The 19,348-nt window shown below is 42.8% G+C and overlaps 1 protein-coding gene across 1 annotated transcript in view; it reads left to right on the top strand.

Annotated features, from left to right (window-relative positions):
• Nucleotides 1–606: 606 nt before the first annotated feature.
• Nucleotides 607–19,348, top strand: part of GDNF (glial cell derived neurotrophic factor) — an 83,276-nt gene continuing 64,534 nt past the window's right edge. Inside the window, exon 1 of the mRNA XM_073621470.1 lies at nucleotides 607–1,032. The gene's annotated coding sequence lies outside the window, so the exon portion shown is untranslated. The remainder of the gene's footprint in view (nucleotides 1,033–19,348) is intronic.

The raw sequence follows: 19,348 nt of genomic DNA, 5'->3' as shown, positions 1-19,348 counted from the left end.
ACATGCTTGACACCATCTGAGCCAAATAAGTTTATATTAGTCTCATCAGACCACAGGACATGGTTCTGAAAAATCTAGACAAAAGCCTAGAAAAAGAAAAACAAATGCAGCCAGCACATCTAAGGATTGGTATAGCTGCAATATATCACATTAATAAATACATACATGCAATAATAAATACATACTGGAAATATAAACATATAACAATAAATAGTTTAGTGCCACTTTAAAGTCCCAGTCCAGCAGAAACATTTATAGTAGAACCTCCAGCCCATTCTATTAGTTCCTATAGGGTCACTTTAACCCTTTACTACTTGATAAAGGATGGCAGTCCATACAGTAGAGGAGGATTGATCTGATGAGTCCTGCCTCTTCCAGGGACCTCTATGGAAATGCTGGGACTGTCCCTGGAAGCAGACTGAGTGGGGTCAGGGAGGGGAATGGCATCCTTTGCAGCATCCAGAGTAAAGTGATATTAGATCTGACTTCACCTAAGAGATATTCTGAAGTGTGCTCAGCCAATCAGCACAGGCGGCCCCCCCTTCTGAAGCACGTGACGTGCAGGGAGACTATAAATCCATCCCCACCGCTCTGTGCCTTGGCACTCAGTGTTCTTCATGTGGATCGGAGCACATCTGTCCTCCAGGCTGTGTGTGGACTGAGGATTACATCGGAAGGAGTGCGCCCCTTGGATGTGTATGTGTGGACAGAGGTGACCCCCACAGCTCTCTGCACCCCCCCTCAGCTGTGTCCCCCCCCACCACCACCTCCCCCCTGGACCAGCTGCTGTCACAGGAGCCCCCATGTCTTCATTTGACTCTCCGCAGTTGTTGATGGTGTGTGTTCCTTGGATTCCTCAGCCGGATCTTTACCCTCACCATTATTCCCGCTACTGATCGGGACATTCGGGGCTACTGCTACTGCTGGCGACATTCTTCGGGCTAAGGACAAGTTGTATAGGAGGACATCTGGACAGGTCACTTATAGTCGGGAGATCGGATTCATGTCCCTCAAGGAGAGGCCACACAAACGGTAAGATCCCTGAACTCTGCAACATTGTAACTACAAATTGCAACAATGTAACCAACTAGAAACTGCAACATTGTAAGTACAAACGGCAATATTGTCACTACAAACGGCAATATTGTCACTACAAACGGCAATATTGTAACTAGAAACGGCAACAATGTAACTACAAAGTGCAATATTGTAACTAGAAACGGCAATAATGTAACTACAAAGTGCAATATTGTAACTAGAATCTGCAATATTGTAACTAGAAACTGCAATATTGTAACTACAAAGTGCAATATTGTAACCAATTAGACACAGCAATATTGTAATCAGCTTGAAACTGCACCTTTGTATACCCAACTGGACACTGCAACACTGTAATAAGCTAGAAACTGCAACATTGTAACCAACTTACTATTCCCCCGCAACGTTCCATTCTTAAAGTGACACTCCACTTTTTTTGTTACTGATACAGGGCATCCAGATCATCAACTCTGTGAATAGAATATATATAAGCGCTGTTAAAGCGATCCTGTCCAATAATTCAAACTGATCTAAACCCGAAAAGCAAATTAGATTTAATTGCCGCTCACTAATCCTAATGACCCGTACACACAATCCGAATATCGTACGAAAACTGTCGTCCGAGGAAGAATCGTACGATTTTCGGATCGTGTGTACACTACTTTCGAGAGGCGATCACGACAGTTCATCCGATATTATTCGATCGGATAAGCATGAACATTTTCCTTGTACGATACCAGATCGTACGATTTTCGTTTAGTCAGTACAGTTGTCGTCCGAAAATACAATACTAATATATTACAACACATGACATCACTTCCCATTTTTTTTTTTCTGTCGTACGAGAATTTTCGTGACTTTATTTACCTATTCAATTTCTACTTGCGACTATTAAGGGAAAAAGCTCGTACGATCTGTCGTACGATATTCGGATTGTGTGTACGGGCCTTTAGACTGCTTTCACACTGAGTTTTTGGAGCACTTTTGCGTTAAAAATGTAAGTGCCAGAAAAGCTCAAGGAAAAATGCTTCCCTTAAAATTTTATGTATGCGCTCACACTGGGACGTTGTGCTTCCGTTGCGGCGTAAAAAATCCCGCTTGCCACATTTTTGGAGCATGTTTGGTCAGTTAAAAAAAAAATCTCACTGAAAACGCACCTCCCCATTGAAATGGAAAATGCAGCGAAAACAAGGGAAAAAAATGCATCTAAATAGCCTAAAAAATGCACATGCGATGCATTTGTGGTGCAGTTTCCGTATTTATTACTGCAAAGTTTGCTAGAAAGGGTATATAGTAGTGTGCAGGGTGTTCATCCATTATTTTGAGTGCAGTTGTTTTAGTCACATATCCTTTAAAAAAATGCACCGTAAACGCTGAAAATTGCAGCAAAAAAATGCTCCATTAACACCTAGGCATTTTACAGGCAGCTTTGATGTGAATGAGTGGGAAAGAAGATGTAGCAGCTTTTTTTTTTTTTTTTTGGTTTTATTTTTTTTTTTACGCTTTTTTCCTTATGGTGGCCACACACACGTTGATTTTATTTTGTTTATTTATTTTTTTAATCGTATCAATGTGCTATTTGATCAAAACAATCGAATCTGCAAACAATCAAATAGAATTAACTTCTCTAGACTCAATGTAGACTTCATTTATATTGGAGGTGATCTGATAATATTGATCGTTTTATATCAGTCAACAGCGTCAAGAATCTTAGGGAATATGATCATATTTCGAATGATCAGATTATAATATATAATATACAATATATATAGTACATTGACATCAGTCCCTGCCCTCAAGGAGCTTACAATCTAAGGTCCCTAACTCACATTCATACATACGCATAGTAAGGGCAATTTAGATAGAAGCCAATTACCCTACCACTATGTCTTTGGAGTGTGGGAGGAAACCGGAGTACCCGGAGGAAACCTACACAGGGAGAACATGCAAACTCCAGCAGGTGGTGCCGTGGTTGGGAATCGAAGGTGGTTGTGGACTATCAATAGATTATTCCTTTCAGAAGAGATCTATCAGAAAAGAAACTGATCATTTATGGAAACGTATATGGCCACCATTAATTTTCACCAGCCAGTAACACATTTCCTGTCTTAGCCTCCTTTTTCGCCTGAGTGGTGTGTTTTCCAGGCGTTTTTTTTAAAGTGGTTTTCCGTGTGTAGGGAAATGCGGAAAATGCACAACAAAATGTTTAGGTGTGAAGGGGGGCTTCTGGGGGGGCTACACTCACTCCTCCACCGTACCGTATGGAGGGGCAATGGAGCCACCCTTGGACAGCAGCATTGTTACCCAGTGCATAGGTTAGTGATAGGTGGACTAGTAGATTAAGATGGACTTTACATAAGTGACCAACATCACTTTTTATGCAGCTTATTTTTTTTTCCTTTTGGGATAAAGATTTTACATTATAAATGTTGACCCCTGTCAGTGGTAATTGGTTTGTCTCATCCCCTGAGTAAAACCCACTTTTACTGGACAGCTTGATCTGTTAAAGAAGTTGAAAAATAAGACTTACCAGCAGGATCACCAGGAGAAAATGAAGGGGGGGGGGGGGGGGACAAATGCAGCCACCACATCTAAGGATATGTAAGATACAATATATATAACATTTCTGTTATTGGGTTTAGATATGCTTTGAATATGATTAGTTATACTTACCTATCTGGTAGATGGCCACCCCTTCAATCTGTACCCTCTCAGAGATAGGACCACCTCTATCTGAGAAAAGGTGGTCAGGGCGCACTGTGGTTTCTCCCATAATTCTAAGACACAGAAGAGATAAAGTGGTCAATGGATACTACCACAACGTGTAGAGAGGGGCAGATTATCACTTGGAAGTGTTAGATACTACCACAACGTGCAAAGGGGGGGTAGGTTATCACTTGGAAGTGTTGGATACTACCACAATGTGCAGAGGGGGGCAGGTTATCACTTGGAAGTGTTGGATACTACCACAATGTGCAGAGGGGGGCAGGTTATCACTTGGAAGTGTTAGATACTACCACAATGTCCAGAGGGGGCAGATTATCACTTGGAAGTGATGGATACTACCACAATGTGCAAAGGGGGGACAGGTTATCACTTGGAAGTGTTGGATACTACCACAACAAGCAAAGGGGGATTAGGTTATCACTTGGAAGGGTTGAATACTACCACAATGTGCAGAGGGGGGCAGGTTATCACTTGGAAGTGTTAGATACTACCACAATGTGCAGAGGGGGATGGGTTATCACTTGGAGGTGTTGGATACTACCACAACGTGCAGAGGGGGACGGGTTATTACTTGGAAGTGTTGGATACTACCCCAACGTGCAGAGTGGGGCAGGTTATCACTTGGAAGAGTTGGATACTACCACAATGTGCAGAGGGGGGCAGGTTATCACTTGGAAGAGTTGGATACTACCACAATGTGCAGAGGGAGGCAGGTTATCACTTGGAAGAGTTGGATACCACCACAATGTGCAGAGGGGGGCAGGTTATCACTTGGAAGAGTTGGATACTACCACAATGTGCAGAGAGGGGCAGGTTATCACTTGGAAGAGTTGGATACTACCACAATGTGCAGAGGGGGGCAGGTTATCACTTGGAAGTGTTAGATACTACCACAATGTCCAGAGGGGGCAGATTATCACTTGGAAGTGATGGATACTACCACAACGTGCAAAGGGGGGACAGGTTATCACTTGGAAGTGTTGGATACTACCACAACAAGCAAAGGGGGATTAGGTTATCACTTGGAAGGGTTGAATACTACCACAATGTGCAGAGGGGGGCAGGTTATCACTTGGAAGTGTTAGATACTACCACAATGTGCAGAGGGGGATGGGTTATCACTTGGAGGTGTTGGATACTACCACAACGTGCAGAGGGGGACGGGTTATTACTTGGAAGTGTTGGATACTACCCCAACGTGCAGAGTGGGGCAGGTTATCACTTGGAAGAGTTGGATACTACCACAATGTGCAGAGGGGGGCAGGTTATCACTTGGAAGAGTTGTATACTACCACAATGTGCAGAGGGAGGCAGGTTATCACTTGGAAGAGTTGGATACCACCACAATGTGCAGAGGGGGGCAGGTTATCACTTGGAAGAGTTGGATACTACCACAATGTGCAGAGAGGGGCAGGTTATCACTTGGAAGAGTTGGATACTACCACAATGTGCAGAAGGGGCAGGTTATCACTTGGAAGTGTTGGATACTACCACAATGTGCAGAGGGGGGCAGGTTCTCACTTGGAAGTGTTAGATACTACCACAACGTGCAGAGGGGGGCAGGTTATCACTTGGAAGTGTTAGATACTACCACAACGTGCAGAGGGGGATGGGTTATTACTTGGAAGTGTTGGATACTACCCCAACGTGCAGAGGGGGGCAGGTTATCACTTGGAAGTGTTGGATACTACCGGGGACCGTAGTTGGGCTGGCTGTCTGCTAGATCAGTGAGTGTACCTAGTGTAAGGTAGCAACAGGGTCACATTAGAGGAAACTTTTTTTTTTTTCCTGAGGGACTTGCAAGATGCAATATATAATATTTCTGTTATTGGGTTTGGATATGCTTCAAACATGATTAGTTATACGTACTTATCTGGTAGATGGCCACCTCTTCAATCTGTACTCTCTTAGAGCTATGACCACCATCTATCTGACAAGAGTTGCCTGGTCCCCCAGTGCGCACTGTGGTTTCACCCATCATTATAAGACACAGTTGAGACATAATGGTCAATGGAATGAAACCACAATGTTCAGAGGGGGGCAGGTTATCACTTGGAAGTGCTGGATACTACCACAATGTGCAGAGGGGGGCAGGTTATCACGTGGAAGTGTTGGATACTACCACATTAAGCAGAGAGGGGGGCAGGTTATTACTTGGAAGTGTTGGATACTACCACAGCATGCAGAGGGGGGCAGATTATCACTTGGAAGTGTTAGATATTACCACAATGTGCAGAGAGAGGGGCAGGTTATTACTTGGAAGTATTGGATACTACCACAATGTGGAAGTGTTGGATACTACCACAACGTGAAGAGAGGGGCAGATTATCACTGGGAAGTGTTAGATACTACCACAATGTGCAGAGGGGGGCAGATTATCGCTTGGAAGTGTTGGATACTACCACAACGTGCAGAGGGGGGGGCAGATTATCACGTGGAAGTGTTAGATACTACCACAACGTGCAGAGGGGGGCAGGTTATAACTTGGAAGTGTTGGATACTACCACAACGTGCAGAGCGGGGCAGATTATCACTTGGAGGTGTTGGATACTACCATAACGTGTAGATGAGGGCAGGTTAAGAAGTGTTGGCTACTACTAGGGGCTGTAGCTGGGCTGGCTGCCTGCTAGATCAGTGAGTGTACCTAGTGTAAGGTAGCAACAGGGTCACATTAGAGGAAACTTATTCTGAGAGACATAGATATTGGTATTGATACTTCTCCTTCTGAAAATACTTGTTTCCTGGCTGCCATAGTTATCCTCTTGGATCCCTTAACTAGCATTCAAATAAGGATGCCTGACGTTAACAGATGTGCATACTAGTTTCAGGTCATTTACTCAGACCTTACTGAACCTTGATGGTCAATAGACTAGCATCTTCAGAAGGGGGTTTCTGAGTCTCGTTAAGTTACTAGTGGTAGAGAATTGTTCCAGTTTTGCACAGTGCCAGCAGCAATCTACAATTATCTCTGGAAGGTTCAGGTGTATGAATAGTAGCATAAATGTGGCAGGAGCTGTTGTCTACAGAATGCACATTGACATTTGTGTACGGAATGCTTACATAGACACAGTACTGCATGGTTATATAAGGTCTATGTCTGAAGAGTGATTCTTCTTTTGGTGATTGCAGTGGTAAGGTTTCCATTTCCCTGCTGGCCTGGAACACTGCAAAACCTCACTCGCTAGCTAGGGAGCGACATCTCGCTGGTGGAGAGGCGGAGAGGGAGCGACTCCACAAGAAAAGGTCTTGTAGGCTACATTACACTATAGTCTCCTATGTTTGGTTTATTTAAATGCAGGAGAAAGTTTATACTTCGTATGCCTCCCAGATCATGTTCTCCTGTATTGAAATGTACTTGTGTTTATTTGCATTTAGAAGCGTTCAGAGTATGGCATTTGCCATGAATGCACAGAATTCCATATGCTTTAAATGCACCTGAATGCATCCACAGTATGTGTTTAAAAATGTTCTATAGAAGAAGTCACCAGAACTCACTTGTACATCAAAGAGACTGTGTCGCCTTGAGGAAGGGATCCTGAGAGGTACCGAAACGTTGGCTATATTTGATGTACGTTGTGATGTGACACAGATTAAACCATGAAAATCTTTGATCTTTGGAACAAGTGAGTGCTGGTGACTCTTCTTCTGTTGCACAGCTCCATCCTCTGATGTCATTATTATTATTATTATTATTATACAGGATTTATATAGCGCCAACAGTTTGCGCAGCGCTTTACAACATGGGGCAGACAGTACATTTACAATACAAATCAATACAGGAGGGATCAGAGGGCCCTGCTCGTTAGAGCTTACAATCTAGAAATTATGAGCACCATCTAATCCTACTGATCACAGCATTGTATGGAATGCAGCCTTGACCTATATTAATTTATAGAAATGTCCTATAAACGCTTGGATGTCATTCTCTGTGTGAATGAGGCCTTCATGATTTGGTTGCAGGTGAATTGTTGCCAGCAAAAGGCTCGCTCATCAGGTGTAGCGCCACAGGTCACGTTTACATGTCTGTAAGTACATGTCCTCAAAGGATGTCCATCAAAAACTGGATGTCTCCCACAAAGCACTATGGATACTACTTCTCCCTTCCCTCCTGTGCTCTGAGTTGTGGGGGGAACCTTAGGCGTCATCATCACAATGCAGGACTTTTAACCCTGCATTGCATGTAGAGGAGGCAGGCATGCAACCCCCGTCCAGGAGCACTTCATAGAGGAGGTGTAGTTGGAGTGGTCTCAAAGATGGAGGGATCTTACAGGAGCGAGGAGTTAGGTAAGTATTTCTCCTTATTCCTGCAAAACTGGACCTAACTTTAGAGCACTTTGTTGCAGCCATTCTCAAACAGGGGTTCCATAAAAACCTAGGGTCCCTCCAAAGTTTGCTGGCAGTTCCTTGAGCTATGGCTGATTGACCTCCTATCTGATGGTGCCTTCACAGATTGGGGACCAAAGCCACTTGAAAGAGCCAGCAACGTTACACCAATTATCTTTTAAAGTGGTGTTTCGGACGAAATTATACTTTTTAAATAAAAATACCCCTATAATACACAAGCTCAATGTATTCTAGTAAAGTTAGTCTGTAAACTAAGGTCTGTTTTGTTAGTTTATAGCAGTAGTTTGTTATTTATAAACTTACAGCAGGCCGTGGCCATCTTAAGTCTGGGCATCTAAAGCCAGACTGTATTTCTTCTTGGATCTCATCCTTGCAGATCTCGCACATGCTCAGTGCAGCACAAGCAGTGTAATAGATTTCAGGTCAGGTTTCCATAGCAACGGCAGTGTCAGAAGAAGTTGCCGCCCCTTCCTAGAAGGCATTGCAAACAGGAAATGATGCGATGGGCCACGGCCAGGGAGGAGGAAGTGAAAAATGAATACAGCAGGTATATACAGTAAGTGCTGAGAAAACATTTTTTAAATATCCAATTCGTTTACAGTGCACAGTTTAGTGAGGGACGCTGAAGAGTTGTAAAAGTGGGTGGAACTCCACTTTAAGATGCCTGTAAGAGTAACACTCTGACCACCAATGTAAAGGAGCACTTTTCCGACTGACCACCAGTGTAAGGTGCATTCTTCCCATTGACCCTCAATGTAAGAGGCATTCTTCCCAGTGATCTCCAATGTAAGGGACATTCTTCCCTCTGACGACTCATGTAAGGGACATTCTTCCCACTGATGACTAATTGTAAGGGACATTCTTCCCACTGATCACCAATGTAAGGGGCATTCTTCCCACTTACAACTAATGTAAGGGACATTCTTCCCACTGATCACCAATGTAAGGGACATTCTTCCCAGTGACCACAAATGTAAGGGACATTCTTCACACTGACAACTAATGTAAGGGTTATTCTTTCCAGTGATCACCAATGTAAGGGACATTCTTCCCATGGACCCCCAATGTAAGGGACATTCTTCCCATTGTCCCCCAATGCAAATGTCATTCTTCCCAGTGACCGCTAATGTAAGGGGCATTCTTCACACTCACAACTAATGTAAGGGACATTCTTCCCACTGATCACCAATGTAAGGGGCATTCTTCCCACTCACAACTAATGTAAGGGACATTCTTCCCACTGATCACCAATGTAAGGGACATTCTTCCCAGTGACCACAAATGTAAGGGACATTCTTCACACTGACAACTAATGTAAGGGTTATTCTTTCCAGTGATCACCAATGTAAGGGACATTCTTCCCATGGACCCCCAATGTAAGGGACATTCTTCCCATTGTCCCCCAATGCAAATGTCATTCTTCCCAGTGACCGCTAATGTAAGGGGCATTCTTCACACTCACAACTAATGTAAGGGACATTCTTCCCACTGACCACCAGTGTAAGAGATATTTTTCCCACTGACATCTAGTGTAAGGGGCGTTCTTCTCAGAGACCACCAATGTAAGGGGCATTCTTACCAGTGATCTCCAATGTAAGGGCATTCTTCCCATAGACCTCCAATATAAGGGGCATTCTTCCCACTAACCACTGATATAAGGAGACTACCAATGTAAGAGGACATTCTTTCCACTTAGCACTGATGTAAGGGGCATTCTTCCCATGGACCCCCAAAGTAGGAGACCTTTATCCCACTGACCACCAATGTAAGGAGCATTCTTCCCACTGACCACCATTATAAAGGGCATTCTTCTCACTGACCTTTGATTAATTGGTTTTAGCAGGGGTTCCCTTAGACTTGAAAATGAAATCATGGGTTCGTCTAGAGCAAAAGTTTGAGAAAGGCTGCTCTAGAGAATAAAAATAAACCTCAGCTGATTATTCTTTAAGCAGTAGCGCTAGGTTTCCTTTGTACAGACCACTCTTTTCTGTATACGGAGCATTTTTAGTTCATATGCTCTACAGCCGGCGACCCACAACAGACATTTGCCACCCCAAACACAGACAAAAGTTGTAAACATGACAAGAAGCTGCGTTATAATTACCCAGTGGGCAGAGAAATATTTTGCCTGAGGTTAAAGTGAAAGCAAGCCATGCATTGCTAATAGATTAACAAATCCTGCAGCTCGCAATGTCAAACAAAGCCCCCTGTTGGCTCTGCAGCTGCTGTAGAACTACAAATCCTAGCATGAGTACAAGGAGTTCTAGGTGGGAACAGACGGGGAGCCAAAGGTTGCCTATAATGTATTATCTCTTCCATGAAGACTTAATGTATACACGAGGAGGGTTGTCACTCATAGCTGCACCCCTGTCAAGATGTTATCAGGTATTGTGGATGCCTCGGGCTCCTCGCTGCATGATGTCCCCAGTGGAAGAATCAATGTGTGGTCTCCGCTCATTGGTATGAGTCCATCTCTGTATGCATTACTGGCCTCTGCAATGACAAACACATGCCTGATTAAACAAACGCACATTGCCGGTTTGAATCAACACATCACTATGCATTAATCTCTCATCCTCACTTGTTTCCAGCCCAGTGTTCATATTTTCACTAGCTGTGCCACATTTTGCCTATTTAATGGACTGGTTTCTAGGTTTTCCCTCTAGTGGTTATTAGTATCAGACAGTGCAGTCAACATTGTTGCTGAACACCTGCTGAGATAAAATGAATAACAGAATAAGCTAGACAGTGTGGCAACCAGGACTCACACCAAAAATTTGCAATATGATAAGGTACAGAAAAAGAATACGCACTTTGCTGGACTACTAAGCAGGACATGGAGTCTGTATTATGAAACAAGAGGCTGTCCATGTAAATATATCATTGAAAACTATACACAGAGCCAGAAATAAGATAATTTAATATTTTGACATAATGCTGATATTACTCACCTGTTTCTAAACTCGAGATTCATTTTATTATTTTAGAGCAGGCTTTCTTAATCAGGGTTCCATGGAAACTTATGCCGCATACACACGAGCGGACTTTACGGCAGACTTTGCCCGGCGGATGGGATTTCGTCAGACAATTCGATCGTGTGTGGGCTCCAGCGGACTTTGTTTTCTCAAAAGTTGGATGGACTTTGTTGTTTCAACTCTATCCGACGGACTCGAGTCCGGTCGAAAAGTCCGCTCGTCTGTATGCTAGTTCGACGGACAAAAAGCCACACTAGGGCAGCTATTGGCTACTGGCTATGAACTTCCTTATTTTAGTCCGTTCGTACGTCATCACGTACGAATTCGACGGACTTTGGTTGATTGTGTGTAGGCAAGGCCGCCGGGCAAATCTGCCGTAAAGTCCGCTCATGTGTACGCGGCATTAGGGTTCCTCCAGAGCAGCCTTTCTCAACCTTTTCAACACAGAGGAACCCTTAAAATAACTATCTGGTCCCAGGGAACCCCTGCTAAAATTGACTACATCTACAACTCATGTTACATTATTGTGATGGTCAGTAGGAAGAATGCTACTTATACTTGTGGCCATTGAGAAAAATGACCCCTTTATAGATAGCTAAAAGGATCAATGGTGTTGGTGGGAACTTATCTGAACTTATGTGAACTCTAAAGTTCCATGGAACCCTGGTTGAGAAACCCTGCTCCAGATGTTCCTGGGGGTTCCCTGAACAAGGAGCAGTTTCTGTCTCTCAGATAAGTTCCCAGGGACATTGATTATTTTAGTCATCTCTAAGAGGATTCTTCCCATTGACCACCAATGTAAGGGACATGCTTCCCATTGACCACCAATGTAAGGGACATTCTTCCCATTGACCACCAATGTAAGGATCATTCTTCCCATTGACCACCAATGTAAGGAACATTCTTCCCATTGACCACCAATGTAAGGAACATTCTTCCCATTGACCACCAATGTAAGGAACATTCTTCCCATTGACCACCAATGTAAGGAACATTCTTCCCATTGACCACCAATGTAAGGAACATTCTTCCCATTGACCACCAATGTAAGGAACATTCTTCCCATTGACCACCAATGTAAGGAACATTCTTCCCATTGACCACCAATGTAAGGAACATTCTTCCCATTGACCACCAATGTAAGGAACATTCTTCCCATTGACCAGCAATGTACGGAACATTCTTCCCATTGACCACCAATGTAATGCACATTCTTCCCATTGACCATCAATGTAGGGGACATTCTTCATAGTGACCACCAATGTAAGGAACATTCTTCCCATTGACCACCAATGTAAAAGACCATTCTTCCCATTGACCACCAATGTAAAAGACCATTCTTCCCATTGACCACCAATGTAAAAGACCATTCTTCCCATTGACCACCAATGTAAAAGACCATTCTTCCCATTGACCACCAATGAAAGGAACATTCTTCTTATTGACCACCAATGTAAGGAACATTCTTCCCATTGACCACCAATGTAAAGAGCATTCTTCCCATTGACCACCAATGTGAGGAACATTTGCAAGGAACATTCTTCCCATTGACCATCACACTAATGTACACTAAGATGTAGATTTAGTTATTTTAAGGTAGGGGTTCCCTGAGACCAGAAAGTTATTTCAAGGGTTCCTTCATGTTTAAAAGGTTAAGAATCTGTTTTAGACTAAACGTCCACCGTATGCACCAGTTATATAGTGATGACGTACCATGGTGCATTACAAAGGGTGTATACAACCATTTACTTCAGCTGCAACCTGAAAAAACCTGTTCTCCCTACCTGGGTCAACAAGTCGATTTTTCAATCAGCGTTTTTCGGCTAAGCTGGGTAGAAAATTGTTGGCCGAAAAGTACTCAGTTAGATGTAATCACGGTTTGGGTATTCTGACAGCCATAGGTGCCAGCTGTCGGAATACAATAACTGACAGGGAATATTTCTTCATCAAAGCTGTTTCATTTGCCCATGGGCCAATGAAGGGTAGAAGTCTAATAGATTCTTCTATCCATGCTAAACAGAAATCTAAGTTTGTATGGCTATCCTAACAAATGTGATATAGCAAGGCAAGAAAGTGACATTTCCCCACTTTGTAAACGTATTGCCTGTTTTTGTCTTTGGTGCAGAAACACACTGCCTGCTGAGCTTTGTCCGCAGCGCAGTGCATCCTCGATTTTGGTCCAAGTTAGCTGCGCTTTGCTGTAGACTTCTATTATGTCCTACGGTTTTGGTGTGTTTTTGAAAGTGCACCTGGGACATAATAGGAGTCTATGGCAAAGCGCAGCTGACCCGCACCAAAACCGCGGGTACTCCTGTGCTGCGGCCAAAGCTCAGCAGGCCAATGTAAAGCCCCCCTTACATACGCTCTGGAGACATTTCTTAAACTTGTAGAGCTCATTGATATGTTTACTGGTTACCAAGGGGGAACTATAGACACATCTACCTAGTTATTTACTGTTTTCTCTCTCTTCAGAGAGGGTTGATTTACTTTACTAAGAGAGTAGAGAATGTTCACTTAGAAAAGTGGGTGTTCCCATAGCTTAATGAACACAATAAAGCTATATTCAATCTAAATGCCCAATCATGTGCAGGGAAATAGATTTAAATGTGCTTATTACCACCACTGACACATAGGGGGAGATTTACTAAAACTGGAGCACTCATAATCTGGTGCAGCTCTGCATGGTAGCCAATCAGCTTCTAACTTCAGCTTGTTCAATGAAGCTCTGACAAAACCTGGAAGCTGATTGGTTTCTATGCAGAGCTGCACCAAATTTTGTACACTCTAGTTTTAGTAAATCCCTCCTATAGAGTAGAGACTGCCCACTTAGCACAAAGGTAAATGGTCAATCATGTGCAACCAAAAATCTTTTTTTCCCCACTGGCGATGATGGGTGCTTAAGAAGTTTGTATAAACTTCTGTGCTGAGTGCTCATTGCCTGCTCCCAACACACTGATCGAGCTGTCATTGGAAACTCTCCACCTCTGTGATTGGGAGCAAGTGGACAGACTCCTGATGTACCCACCATACCACCATACCACTTTCATATTAAAGGTTAATTGAACCCTGAGTTTTTTTTTTTGCATTAAAATAACAAACATGTTATATTTATCTTGTTATACTTACCTGCTGAGGGGTTTTGCACAGAGTAGCCCAGATCCTCCTCTTCTCAGGTCCCGTGCCAGTGCTCCTGGCCCCTTCCTCCTGCCGGGTGCCCCAACACCAAGCAGCTTGCTCTGAGGGGCAACTAAGCAGGCACGTTCCTGAGCACGGCTCTGTGTCCATTCACACATGGAGCCATGGCTTGGCCCCACCCAATCTATCTCCTGATTGGCTCACTGTCTGCGATTGACAGCAGCGGGAGCCAATGGCTCCTGCTGCTGCCAAAAGCCAACCAGGAATGCAAGTCCCCGGAGAGCCAAGGTTCGCTGGATCGAAAGGGGGGTTCCGGTAAGTATCTGGAGGGATTCTGCACACAGAAGGTTTTTTTACCTTCATGCATACAATGCATGAAGGTAAAAAACCTTGTACCTTTACAACCACTTTAAGTATCTTTTGTACTCAGAAGCTACTGAAACCTGAAGGGGCGCAATGACACCAGCAGGCACGCGTTAAGGTTTGAGTAATATGCACATGCTGGTGTGCCTTGCGCACACGTGCTGTAATTTGTTGTTAAAATACATGGCAGTGCTTGTTTTTTTACTTTAGTTTTTTCTTAAAGTGTAACTTTAGTCAGAATATTAAGTCCTGCTAGATCACTTCAGCCTGGAATGTAATTGTTTTTTGAAACAGTTAAATGGTTTGGGCAATTTACAGAACACACTCATTTTGGTGGCCTAATTATTAATGTGGATTTATGTTCCTTTCTAAAGAACATTATTTTTATCAAGTTGTTATAGGTAAAGTACTGCTTTAATTTAATGCATTGGAATGTGTTGCAACCTGTTACAGCACTCGAAATGTAATGCGCAAAAGTGCAACTTTTTGTTTTTTGTTTTTTTTCAGTATACACCAACAAAGCTGATATCTAGGTATATGTATTGGGACTGCACTGGGCAACGCAGTCCAGTGGAGCTGGGTGTGAACAAGCATGAACATCCATAAAATGTATAACAAACTGTCTGACATCAGCCAACTTGTAAGTTATGTTTAGTGAACAATCACAATAGTGAAATTAGGGGCACACACCACATGGATCAGCCACATCCACTGGTAAACTAGTATTGGCTTCGTCTACAGTCCCTGCATCTTGGCCAAGACGTGGGGGACTGTAGCTTAATTTTGCACTCGGATGTGGTTGACCTATGTGGTGTACGTCCCTAATTTTATTATTGTGGTTGTTCTATGGAGTGGGAGGAGAACTGATGAACGGGAGGCGTTTAGAGCGACGCTTTTTTTTTTACTTATGTTTAGTGACCTGACCACTTAAGATATTAAAGTATTTCTCCTTTGCTGTTTGAATTGCCCTTTTTTTTAGCAATGGCAAGAAAAGCAGTCTCTGGCTGGCTCTTTTCAGAACTAGGTTGCAAAGAATATAAACTTCCCAATTTCAAAAATTCCCATAACTTCTGCAGAAATTCAAAGTAACTAAACTCCGACCTCTGCAGAGTTTCATAGTTCAATAAAGTACAAGCTTAATTATCCTGGATGGAGGAAACTGCTTGAATTTCGTTACAAGCCCCTTTCATGTTGGTTAGGGCTACTGCCTGTATGTAACATGTCAGTCTGTGATTGAAAAGGGGTGACAACATCTCCATTTCTGCTGATCACATATTCCTGGGATCCAGGGGGGGAGACTGATAAAAAGATATTTAGTGTATGATGATACAGGATGACATTGTTCTCTCCTGACCTCTAGTGTTCAGATTGTAACAGTGCAATATTTTTCCAGAGTAGGGGAACTCATACTATGCTGTGATACCTGCTGCACCATCAAGTATCAGATTCTACATTGATCGTTGAAATAAGTACAATGCTGCTGGACTCATCTGAAATATGGAAACTCCCGGGGTATAGAGAGACTACACCACCCCCCTTCATTTTTGGCACCTGAGTGACGTAACATCTGGCCACAGCACTGTTGTAAGTAGTAGGGGGATTGATGTTACGTACATACAATGTAACAGTATAATGGCAAATGCACTATGAGGGCCATCAGGCTGAATATTCCTTTGCAGTTCCTCACTGCAGAGTGTCAAGGTCGGACATTTAGGGCTTGTTTACAGCCCTTGCCGCCCCTTAGAAAACCGATCCGTAGTGTATCGCTTTTCAGACAGTGGTTGACAGGTGGCGGGGAGGTGAGACGATTCCTCTTCACCACCTGTTTTAAACTTTAAAAGCGTGCACCATTGTGCATTGCATGCATTTGCAGGGCGGTTGTGGCACAGCTCTATTAACAGGTGGCATACAGTGGTAGTACTGCCCACCAACCAAAAGGGGGTATCATTTTTGCCTCGCCTTATGTACAACCTCCTTCTCCCCCTGTGTTAGGTTAAGGGGAGGGATTGGTCTTCGGGCAGTAACGCCATGGCTCAACTGCCTATTTTTTTTTTGTGTGAACAAGCCCTTAAAGCAGGGTGGATATAAATCAATGATTTTACCTCCCTGGCGGTATGATTATTTCAGATTTTTGATGCTCAAAGCGGTACAATGTTTTACATGGAAATTTGACGTTTTATATTGTAGGCCTGTAATTCTTAGGAATTACTTAAATCTGTCCAAACAAGAGTCTAGTAGATATCCCGGGTATGATAAAGTTTAAAACACGAAATCAGAAATTATAATATAATAAATAACTATAAATAATTATAACAAATAATATAATGATAATAAAAAATATTCAATAATGTAATCAAATCAAAAACACTGAAATTTGCTCATTTGTAGAATTGTCTCTGTCGTTACTTTCAGTGTTTGATGACGAATTTCCCCACAAATCACTATCGCTCAATTCTGCAAGTGATTCTAATTTATTATCGCTGTTTTCTAGCTGGTGTAAAACCACTTTTGACGTAAAGGAATGCTTTTTGGTTGCTATGGACAATCTCCAGTTTCCAGGCAGAAAGAACAGTATATATAATATAAAACTGCATGCAGGGCACTGGACAAAGCACTGGGGACAAAAGGGATGTGAAATGATTTGATACAGTAATATAATCTGTAATTATACAGTGTATTGTGTGTGTTTCACTTTTTCAATTTGGTGCCGTTCTCCGTCCCCGTGCATCACAACGCTCGCAGGGAACAGAGCCCGGCACTGTGATAGATCGAGCGGAGGACGGCTCGTACACACTGCGGGGAGACATCGCAGGATCCAGGGGACATGGTAAGTAACTGTACCAAGATATTGCGATGCAATCCCGAGTGTGGCTCGGGGTTACCGCTTTTGGTACTGAAAGTCCAACCCGAGCCAGACTCAGGATTACCGCCAGGGAGGTTAAAAAAAAAAAAAAAATCAGATTTTTTTCTTTTTTTGTTAATCAGATTTTTTTTGATTTTTATCAAATTTATTTTAATAAAATGCTTTTGGAATAAAAATCTATCCAAAGATAGTTTATAATAATTTAGTTTATTCAGCATGAAATGGAGGTTAGTTATGTAGCATGAGGCTGTATATTCTGCAATATTTACATTTTTGGTAAACTCATTCATTGAATCCAAGCTCTGCAAGCTGAGATAACATGCACTGCATTGATGCATTCACACAATTTCACAGTCACCATGAGATAAACTAAAGTTCAGGAATATTTCTTTAGCCCATTGTTTTGCAAATCTATGTACACTACAAACTGTATGATTGAATCGGTTCTGATATCGCTGTTTTACTAACCTGACCACCTATTATTCTAAATAGGAAACCTTCATTTCGTTTGCAAATATTAAAGATTCTAACTACCAGCAAGAATGAGTCCTTACATTTAAAGAGCACCTGTCATGTCAGATCCATCATAGCAGCGCCTGTTAGCGGGCATCCACTCACCTGCTGCCGCCACGTCCCTCACCTTGTTGTGTCACTGCCCCATCACCAGCCGTCCTATTAAAGTGAATGGGACTGTCGGTGAGTCAACAGCGGGTCAGAGGAGGAGCCACTGAGGGAAAGAGATGACAGTTGACCTTTAAAAATTATGATTTAAATCGAGTTGATTTAAATCATGCATTTTTACTAGTGATTTAAATCAAATCCACCCTGCCTTAAAGCGGTTGTATATTCATTTTTATAACTTTACTCTAAATACCTGTGTGGGTTTCCTCCGGGTACTCCGGTTTCCTCCCACACTCCAAAGACATGCTGGTAGGGTAATTGGCTCCTGTCTAAATTGGCCTTACTATGTGTATGTATGAATGTGAGTTAGGGACCTTAGATTGTAAGCTGCTTGAGGGCAGGGAGTGATGTGAATGTACAATGTATATGTAAAGTGTTGCGTAAATCAACATCACTATATAAGTACCTGTAATAAAAAAATAAAAGTAAATACTTGTAGTTTCACTCACAGTTCACACTAGTGCATTGTGTCCTTTTTGCGGTCACTGGCACTGCTCAAGCATCCAACTGCAGCACAATTTTTGAAAAGGTGCAGGCGTTTTGGTGCAATGCAGCACATTTTTTTGCCCCATAGAGTTCAATTGGAGTACATGGAAACTGCCCGTACATACAAAGTTGCACTACAGAGACACACTGAAAAACACATCAACATGTAGCAGCACTAGTGTTACCCTAGGTCAGTGATGGTGAACCTTGGCACCCCAGATGTTTTGGAACTACATTTCCCATGATGCTCATGCACTCTGCAGTGTAATTGAGCATCATGGGAAATGTAGTTCCAAAACATCTGGGGTGCCAAGGTTCGCCATCACTGCCCTAGGTAAACACTCACCTTATAAAACAATCCATTTAGTTTAAAATAGAAATGAAAGGCAAAACATTTGTGTATAGATGTTTAAAAATACATTATAACTACCTTTTTGCCCTTTTTAGAAGTGATCACATTTCCTCTGTTCTCAGCTTCGTAAGAGCTGGGGGAGGAGAAAAAGCGGCACACTGAGCTTCCCAGTGAATGGCTTTGCAGGAGGGGTGTCAGGACATTGGATCATTGGAGGAGAGCAGGCTGAGATCCTAGCACAGCTAGACAACTGACCAGTGTGTTCTCTTGCTTAGCGTGGTCAGTTTTAATTGGAAAGCAGAGGGTCTGACAGGAACACAGGGGACTTTACACAAAGGAAGCAATACAAAGAGAATAGGTTACTTTCTCATACAAGTACATGGT

Source organism: Aquarana catesbeiana, linkage group LG01, assembly GCF_042186555.1.
Source record: "Aquarana catesbeiana isolate 2022-GZ linkage group LG01, ASM4218655v1, whole genome shotgun sequence".
NCBI classification, from domain to species: Eukaryota; Metazoa; Chordata; class Amphibia; order Anura; family Ranidae; genus Aquarana; species Aquarana catesbeiana.
Note: the sequence above shows the minus strand (reverse complement) of the source record. Positions and strands in the feature narration are given on the sequence as shown.